Raw genomic sequence first — 10,813 nt, forward strand, 5'->3', positions numbered from 1 at the left:
CACGGTCAGCCTGACCACGAAGGTCTATTCCTGCAAGCAATCGAAGAACGAGCAAGAATATGATAAAGCAATCTGAATATTGCAAATATATATGAGGTATTGATAATGGTGGGGATCCGTAAGCGGTCTTGGTCTGGTCGTTGGACACAAACGAAGTACACGAAGTTGCAATGGCTAACTTTTAACTAAACAAATCCCAAGGAAAAAGCTACTAGATGGATCTACTTATATAGGAGCAAGGGGTGGCGGCCAAGGAGGTGGGAGGACGTCCCAAGGCAGCCTAAAACTAACCCTAGGTCGTACAAGGCTCATGGGCCCAAGTGGAGGTGATGCAACACCTTTGGGCTTGTAGTTTGACTCGGATTCTGCTGCAACGTCAGATTGTTTCGTCCGTAACTCAACGCTCCGGATGAATTTGAAGGTGAATCCAATTGGGTTGGAAAGAGCACGAAATCTAGTTTCCAACAAAAAAAGAATCACCCAATTCGGAGTCCGTATGAAAAAGTTGTTGGCGTTTTGAGTCAGGTATGTCTGTGCAGTCCGAATCTGAATCCAGAACGTGAGAGACTTGGACTCTATCTTCTCTTGGCCCAAAAGTGACGTGAGAGGACTTTTTGAACACAACCTAAACTTCTCCTTTTCCCTTGTCTTCATATGTGGATTGTACAAATGTCCCATACACCTGCAATTAGACAAAACACAAAAGTGTGTGAAGTATTTTTGTTCTGGATAACATAAATAGATTATTGAATAGTTTGCATTAGAAATCACCTGACAAATATGCATGTATGCAATATTTTTGGTCGTATCCAAGGTAGTCATGTCCTCATCATCCTCCCCTTTTTGAAAATAAAGCCGTCCTCGGCATTGCTTAATCTGAAATGTGGCTAACAAAAGAGACAAGGTGTACATGTTGTATATGTATATGTCATCCATTTTAACTTCCCTTGATTTTTGCACATATGTCACATGTATACATGAGTAACTTTCATTGTTCATAAAATCTAAAGCCAAAAAATTATCACAGGAAGTAGAAGGCATGAAAATATTGGAACTCAGTTTGCACATATAAGTGAAGCTCTTATTCTCTTCAAAAGATTGGCAATGTTCATCATTAAACCATCCTAACTTCGATGAATAAACCTTACTTGCATCAAATTTACATGCTACAACATGCTTAAATAAGCAAACATGCAATAAGTCATTGGACACAGAATCATCATCAAGATTAGAGGTCATATCAAAATGATTAAACATTGGTTCTTTTGCATCAACAGTTAATTCAATGGGTGCACTCAAAATTGTTGATATTTCAGTTGTTTGATCACATGACGCATTCATGACAGTAACAAGAGTCTCTAAAATAGGTGGTGTGCTCAAATCAACAGGTAACTCAACACATGATGCATTCAAGTTAACTAGGCATGCTTCATTCTCATGTGAAGTTATATCATCAATAACTTTACTGTTACCTCGCAGAGATGTAGCTGATGTAGGTACGGACGTTGACAATGTACCATACTCTTGAGATGATATTGCGCTCACAATCCGAGGTGGGGCTGCTCTATTAGGTGCAATAGTGGAGTAACCAACCGGCGATGGTGAGCATGAACTGAAATAGTAGTTGTTGTAGTCACCCAATGCATCCTCCTGTATCTGTCTCTCAAAGGTACAAGCACGGACATACATACCAGTAATGCAACGAGGAATATACCGAAATCTTGCCTTAATATCATGGTTCAAACCACCAAAAAATCTATTCATTGTATCATCCTCAGATTCTTCTATGTCACAATGATGCATATAAGATTTGAACTCTTGGTAGTAAGCATGAACATTGTTACTGCCTTGTTTTAATTGCTCCAATTTGCAACGCAATTCACGACGATAGTAAGGAGGAAAAAATTGTTGTCTCATTACAACTTTCAAAACTTTCCAAGTTGTGGGTTGGTTATCAATGTTTTTCTTACAATGTACACTCCACCAAACAGAAGCAAAACCAGTAAATGCTCTAATGGTAGCTCGTACTCTCTCAAGTTCAGAAAAATCATGGTGACTAAAAACTTGTTCTACTTCAAGCTCCCAAGCTAGATAAATAGCAGGATTAAATCTACCCTCAAATGATGGTAAAGAGATAACCTGACCATATGCTTGTGTGTGTTGTTCCAACTCTCGTGATGGTGAAGATGTGTCCGTCGTCCAAGAACTTCTATCTCTGGAACCTGTCATGATTAGTAGACACAAGAACCAAAATTCGAGAATAATGTTCCTATGAACTACTAGGATGTGGTTGTAAAGTGCTCACAGTAAAGCAAATATCAATATCTTACAAGTTCTTACCATGCAGCAGGTGGTGAGAGGCAACTAGCGGTGTCAAATAACTCCGAAGATTGTGTAAAGCGATTGCCAGGGGAACATGCGTATACACGATGTAGAAATATGTGGAGCTGGGTTGGCTATATATGGTAGCAAAAGATTAGCAATAATCAATCCAGAGATGCAATGTTGAATAAACGCTCAACGACGGTACTATGCTGGTCCTAGGCTAGACCGAACTAGAGACGCGAGCCTAGAACACTAATGAGGTCACGTCGTAGCACAACTAGCATCAATGAAGGATACTAAGTAGCTCTGGACAGCAAGATATAAGTGAAGATCACAACGGCAGTAAAGATAATGATGTGAAACAACAGCCAAGCTGTTTTACTGAACAGTGCACAAAACAGATTCCAATCCGAATTCAACTACGAGATTGAGTCTAAAAAGATCCGAATTTTGTTTATTTTCTCTTTTTTTTCCTCACACTTTTTTTTCTTTCTCTCCTTTTTTTCTCTGACTTTTTTTTTCTCTTTTTTTTCCTCTCGTTTTTTTCTCTCTTTTTTTCCCTCTTTCCAAAACAAACTAGATAAGATGCAGATTGGATCAAGTGAAGATGTGAACGATCTCAACTATTATTATGACAATGAATGGTGGGTAGCACGTGGTGGAAATTGATGGATGGGTGGTGGACAGCGGAAGAGATAATGATGCAGCGGTGGCGTGACTAATGTGAACAGAACTCGAAACTCTAAACGAACTAGACACTAAGACCAGCAACTCGACACGACGATGCAACCGATAATTCAACTATGCAAGCAATGAAAAGAAAAATTGCAAAGGCTCAGACTGGCTTGGACCAAGGATGAATAGATCTAACTCTTTTTTGTGGCTTTTTCTTGGACAATAGGTAAGAAAATAAATCTAATCTAGGAAAACTCGAAATTCTCACCGAGCAACCTGAAAACTGATACCACTTGATAGAGGCGAGGGTCCCGATCTTTCGATGAGATGATAACTATCGATTTGGTGGAGACGACTTTGACGATCTGACTACAAATGTGCACGACGTTGCGCCTTAGCAATCGCTAAACCAATCTCCTGAGGTTACTGACGATGCCGGAAGCACGGTCAGCCTGACCACGAAGGTCTATTCCTGCAAGCAATCGAAGAACGAGCAAGAATATGATAAAGCAATCTGAATATTGCAAATATATATGAGGTATTGATAATGGTGGGGATCCGTAAGCGGTCTTGGTCTGGTCGTTGGACACAAACGAAGTACACGAAGTTGCAATGGCTAACTTTTAACTAAACAAATCCCAAGGAAAAAGCTACTAGATGGATCTACTTATATAGGAGCAAGGGGTGGCGGCCAAGGAGGTGGGAGGACGTCCCAAGGCAGCCTAAAACTAACCCTAGGTCGTACAAGGCTCATGGGCCCAAGTGGAGGTGATGCAACACCTTTGGGCTTGTAGTTTGACTCGGATTCTGCTGCAACGTCAGATTGTTTCGTCCGTAACTCAACGCTCCGGATGAATTTGAAGGTGAATCCAATTGGGTTGGAAAGAGCACGAAATCTAGTTTCCAACAAAAAAAGAATCACCCCAATTCGGAGTCCGTATGAAAAAGTTGTTGGCGTTTTGAGTCAGGTATGTCTGTGCAGTCCGAATCTGAATCCAGAACGTGAGAGACTTGGACTCTATCTTCTCTTGGCCCAAAAGTGACGTGAGAGGACTTTTTGAACACAACCTAAACTTCTCCTTTTCCCTTGTCTTCATATGTGGATTGTACAAATGTCCCATACACCTGCAATTAGACAAAACACAAAAGTGTGTGAAGTATTTTTGTTCTGGATAACATAAATAGATTATTGAATAGTTTGCATTAGAAATCACCTGACAAATATGCATGTATGCAATATTTTTGGTCGTATCCAAGGTAGTCATGTCCTCATCAGGTAATCTTATGATTATTGCATAATTAAATTACGTTTGGAATTCAAATATTTATATTTCTATTGATTCACTACGTAAAATTTGGCATAATAAAATAAAAATATAGGTCATAAGATAAGAAAAATTGTAGTTTATATGTATTTTATACTATGTTTTTACGTTTGTAATTTTACATAACATAAAATACTTTTTACAACAATTATATATTTTGTTGCGACCTCTTTTTACGTCGGAAATAAGACAAAACTTACAGAACGTAAAATTATGGTGCATTGATGGTAAAATAGATTGGGTGAAGAATAACTATTCCTCACCCAGGGTGACGAATAGCGCGACCCTATCCTATATATATTCTGATCACAACATGAACTTCCCGAGTAACGCGCCTGGCCTTCCCCGTGTACTAGGTTGAACTTCAGCTAAAAGGTGTCCAAACGGGGCTTGCGATATACCGTTGGAAAGCTATGGACACCAGTATCATGACCCAAGTTAAATTTCTGGCAAAATGTAAGCGGTTTAAGAGCAGTTTTGAAAACCGTTTTTCCTCATACAAAAAACATTAATCGTATTTTCAATCGCATTTCTAAACCGTTTATCGGAATGAGGCAAATAATATGGCGTTGGAAAGCCGCTGAAAACCTCTCCTTCCACATGTTGAAAGTTTTCTATAATTCCCTATGGATAAAGAGTAATTTGGAAAATCGTAGAATTTCACAAATGGAACACCCGAGTTCGTATTTTCGATGCCATTTCTAAACGGCTAATCCAATTGAGGCAAATAATATGGCGTTGGAAAGCTTATGAAAATGCGTAACTTTTTCATGTGAAAAGTGTTTTATAATTTTGAACGGTTTAAAAGTAATTTAGAAAACGATACAAGTTCCACCGAGTTCGTATTTTCAAGCTAATTATTTAACCGTACGTCCGAATGCAGCAAATAATATGTCGTTGGAAAGCTTGAACAAATGCAAAACTTTTTTGTATATATTGTTTCTCCCAATTCCTTACGGTTTTAAGTCAGTTTTGAAAATGGCTGAAAACGTATTTTCCCCGTAATTTCTACAAACTTTATCGGAATGAGTTAAATAATATACCGCTGAAAAGCTACAGAAAATGCGAAACTTTTCCATGTTGGTGGTTTTCTCTGATTCCTGGCGGTTTTCAAGTCATTTCGAAAACGGCAGGATCACTCGTTCTACCATTATCGCGAAACAGATTCTTCGAAAATGCATCGCGTGAAGAACTTGAACTTCTCAGCATTGTCTACTTGAACTTCACTCTGTTTTTGACGTGCTTTTTTTGCTCGCAGATGTCCATCCACTACTCGTAGTTCTCCATCCACTCCTCGAAATTGAGCGGGTGATATACCGATGGAAAGCTGCTGTAAACACGCAACTTTCCCGTGTTGATCATTTTTTCATACTCGCGATGGTTTTAGAAGTTTTTCATCTGAAATTCATTCAGCGTAGTAGTTGAACTTCCTGCTGTTTTCACGTTGAACTTCTGTGACGTATTTTCGTTTGTAATTTCCTCATACATTCGTCAATGTCACATAAATGATATTTCTTTTGTACAAACCTCTCTCACAATAAATTTTTCAACTTTCTCCGACCGAGTTACACGTCTGAACTTCCCTCTGTAGGAACCCGACCTTTGGGCTATCTTCTCAACTGTATCTCCCCGCGCGAATTTTTTTGGTTACTCATGTTCTATGTGATATAAGTGTAATCTACAAACGATTTTTAGCAATTAAATGCATGTTTTAAATAGGAATCTCGCACATTGGCGCATTTGCTCTCGGGTCGTGATGAAACATATCTCTATTGCAATTTTACTGCCTGAGTTGTTCGACCTGAACTTCTCCCAGTGCTAGGTTGAACTTCCGCCAACATTGTCCAAATGGGGCTTGCGATATACCGTTGGAAAGCAATCGACACCAGTATCATGACCCAAGTTGAATTTTTGGCAAATTGTAAGCGGTTTAAGATCAGTTTTGAAAACCGTTTTCTCATCACACAAAAAACATGAATTCGATCACATTTCTAAATCGTTTATCGGAATGAGGCAAATAATATGGCGTTGGAAAGCTGCTGTAAATCCGCTCCTTCCACATGTTGAAACTTTTCTCTAATTCGTTATGGTTAAATAGTAATTTGGAAAATCGTAAAATTTCGCAAATCGAACAGCCGAGTTCGTATTTTCGATGTCATTTCTAAACGGCTAATCCAATTGAGGCAAATGATATGGCGTTGGAAAGCTTATGAAAATGCGCTACTTTTTCATGTAGAAAGTTTTTTCTAATTTGAATGGTTTAAGAGTAATTTATAAAACGGTACAAGTTCCACCGAGTTTTCTGAAGTTTTCCTCGCAGAGTACTTGAACTTCTAGCAACCATTTTTTCGTTTATGATTTGTTTTTAAAAGTGCAAAAAATGACGCTGTGTTTTTTATTTTTTGAACAGGTAAATCCTAGGTTTTAATAAACTCCGAACTTCTTTGTTACTTCAATTTGAACTTCACCTTTTTATATTTTGAGTAAAGAATAGGATTCGGTTTTTATACGGAAAAAATCGAACATGAAAATACAAGGTAAACCTCTGTAGCAAGAATTTTTGAACTTCTCTGGACAGAGTACTTGAACTTCTTTCAACAAACCTTTAGAGCTTTTATTTTTTTATTATTTTATTCTCACCTGAAATGCGTTCCTTGTAGTAGTTGAACTTCTCCTTGTTTTCACCTTGAACTTTTGTCGAATTTTTGTGTGTACCTCAAATTACATGCAATTGAAGGTCGAACGTCATTTTTTGCCATTTTAAAACATGTAATTGGAGGTCAAACGCCCGCAATATAAATTATGAACCGTGCACGGAGGTGCACGTGAACTTCTTGCAACAAATCTGACGATTTTATATACATTGAACTAGTCTGTTATTTTAGTTTGAACTTCTTGGTTTTATTCTTTTAATGACGAGAAAAATCAAATGTTTTAATATACATCAAAGTATTCTATTATTTTAAAATTGAACTTCCTAGTTTTTATTTTTGCTAGCAGTTTTTTAATAAACATCCAAGTGTTGTGGTATTTAAACCTGAATGTTTATTTTATTCTTTAGAACAAATACTTTTTCCTTTTTTTAATAAACTTCAGACTTCTCTATTTTTAAATTTTGAACTTCATGGATTTTTTGTGTGTTCCCCTCTTTATTTTTGGATACCCAATGTGTGTGTTTTGCCGTTAGCGGACATTTTGAACTATTCGCGGCAGAGAATATGAACTTCGGATCAACAATTTTTTTGTCTTCAAGTAATGCTCATTTTTTTCTTTTAATTCTGAACATCTATGCTCTAATTTTTGTGTAATGTAGAAATAGTAAAAAAACTTCATAATTTTATAATCGTCAAATTGCTCTTTTTATTGAAAAACTTCCGTGATAGGATGCCCCTGGGTTTTTTATGGCGAACTACCCCATGTTTGGTGTTTGAACATTTTTCATTTGTTTTTTCTAAACTTCCTAATCTTTTGGTCTTTAAAATCCCATACTTGCAAAAAATATTTTTTTTATTTTTTTCAAAGCATACTTCTATTTATTTATTTCAATTTTCTAACCATCAAATTACTCATTTTTTCTATTTTGAACTTCGTGCATTTATATTTTAAGAACGGGAAAATAAGAAATGTTTTATCTAGGTAGAACTTCATGTGTTTTTAAAAATGAATTTTGTGGGGTATTTTTTCATTAGGGCGACTTATTTATATATTTTTTCCATGAACTTCTATATGCTATGTTATTCAAAATGGAAAACATTTTGTATCACGAATACCCATGACTTTTCACAGCGAACTTTTTTTAAGTGTTTTCCTATGCGTACTAGTACGTTTTTTCTCCAAATTACTAAAGTCTAAAAAGTGAGTGTTTTTTTGTTTACACCGACTAATGTACAAATATAAATTTTACATGTTTTTGACACAAGCAAGTAATTTGTTGTGAACACAATTTATTTTCTAGCACTGTTTCAATTTGCCATAGTATCAAATTGTTTTTATAGAAGCAAAGCACCCACACAGACGGGAGTACACACTAGAGGACACAAACTACACAAGTCGCGTACACACAAACACACGAGCGCACACACAAGTCATCACACCCAGTACGCACACATCCACAAATGTACTAATCCTTTTTAATAGTTACTGTACTTCATAACGTTATTTGATTTTGAACTTCTGTGGAAGCTATATTTGAACGCCTGAATATCTTTTTACAACACCGAGGTTATCAAACAAACATTCAGTTTTCTGAACCCTGAAGTACTATTTCAGTTATAGAACAACTTCTCTCATTCAGTTATCTCAACACTGGCCAACAATATTCAACCTTGTACCAAATTGCAGAAACGAGCGTTTCGTGTGGCAATAGCAGGGGGCAAAGCTTGCGGCAGGGATTGGCACACACCATAGGCTCAGTGGGGGTGATGATGCTAGGTGCTGCAGCCTACAGCAGAAACAACAAAATAGGGCAGGTGGCCACAGGCCACAGCCACCCCTCGTCAAGAACTTGACCGGCTAAACTAAATATAGTAGAACTTCATTTTTCTCAACCTCTCTAAAATTCAGTACCGAACTTAGTTAAAGTACAAAGCCTGGACTAAAATTTCAGTAGTGTGTGCATTGAAAAAAGTTCAGAGAAATGCTCAAACGGTGGAGGCAGAGAGCAGGCACATATCCAAGATGACCTTTTATCCGGCACGAAGCTGAACTTCACCAGCTAAAATTTTCCTTCGTCCCTGAAGTGGAGGCAACGGGCAGGCACAAGCAGTAGCACACGATGCGCATACCAGAGGGCCACAGGGGTGGTCTGTACTGTCCCTCGAGCGGCAGTTGCAAACGCAGACGAGGATGGAGCACGAGCTCGCCTTTTTTCAAGACAGCACCATGTAGAAGTCCTTCGTCAATGTTCCCAGACCCCTCCAACCTAGCTAAAACCAAAAGGATCTTATCCTTCTAAGCAACAAACATGCCATCTCCAACTCACCATTTTTCTTTTCATCTTCTTCCTTGTGTGCCCAAATCCCAAGATCTACTACTGCTAGCAACTTCGTTTGTAAAATAAAGAGGTAAATACACCACAAGTCACAGAACTTGCACACGATGGTCAGTTTAGTGCATAAACTTGTAAAATACGTGTTTCTAGTCATCTAACTTGTCCTCTTATTTATATACGGTGCTTTCTACCGTATCCAGCTGTATCATTACGTGTGCCAACGTGATGGGGCCTACAGTCAGTGGCTGAGGTGATGGTAATCCGCACGCACTGTTTTTTTCTCAGATAGCACCCTTGCATTTTATTATTTATATGCAGAAAATTCTCAAATAAAAGTAAAAAAATTGTTGCACACAATGGGATTTGAACCCACGACCGACCATGATTTGCCCCGCATAGAAGCCACCAGACCAACTGCAACTTTGCATTTAATGGAAAAAATTATCTTTATATAACTAGACCATGCGAATTAAAGTAAAATCAAAACGGAGACAAGGTAATCCCCGCTTCGAGCTTGAGGGCGCAGTCCAAAAGAAACCTATATGCATTCATTCTGAAGTATATTTTCTTTTATGTACATAATTCACATTCAAACAAAAAATTTCGTTCATTTGTCCTAAAAAACTATGTACATTCATTTTGACCTATATTTTCGTATATCTAAATTTTCAAATTTTAAATTATTCAAACTCAAAAAATGATGTTGATTTGTCCAAAGAAATTTATGTACATTAATGCTGCACTATATTTTCTTTTATCTAGATTGTAAAATTAGAAATATTCTAATTGAAAAAAATAGTTGATTTGTCCCAAAAATTTACATACATTCATTTTACACTATATTTCCTTTTATCTAGATTTTAAATATTTAATTATTCGAAATCAAACAAAAATTATTTGATTTTTTTGTGGGGGTAAAGGGAGTTTCATTACATATGAATAGAGTTACAGTCGAGGGGCCAAATGTCCTCGATACATGGTGGAGCCGAACCAAGCCACACAGCCGTAGCTCGTTCGGACCGGCTATATTTCGCCAGACGATCGGCAACTCTATTTTGAAGTCTACTAATCTTTTGTGGAAAAAACTCTCTACTACCAAGCAGATCCTTGATTTCCAGAACGATATGACCGTATCGCGAGTGAACCAACGCACCATTAGTCAAGCTAGACAGCTGTTCATGAAGGTGCTTGCGATGCGTCTCGCACGGCGGATTGACGAATTTGTTGGCCTGGCCCAGTCTGCGTTCATCAAAGGCCGCTGCATCCAGGACAACTTCATGTTCGCCCGAGGGATGGCACACCACTTCCACCGTGTCAAGCGCGCCATGCTTTTCGTCAAGCTCGACATCGCCAAAGCTTTCGACAGCGTCTCCTGGCCATATCTGCTTGACATGCTCCATGCTCGAGGTTTTGGTCCGAGATGGTGCGATTGGATCTCCATGCTCCTTGCCACCTCCTCGTCGCGTGTTCTGATCAATGGGGTGCCTGGCCGGCCCAT

Source organism: Triticum urartu, chromosome 6 (assembly GCF_003073215.2).
Source record: "Triticum urartu cultivar G1812 chromosome 6, Tu2.1, whole genome shotgun sequence".
Taxonomy (NCBI): Eukaryota; Viridiplantae; Streptophyta; class Magnoliopsida; order Poales; family Poaceae; genus Triticum; species Triticum urartu.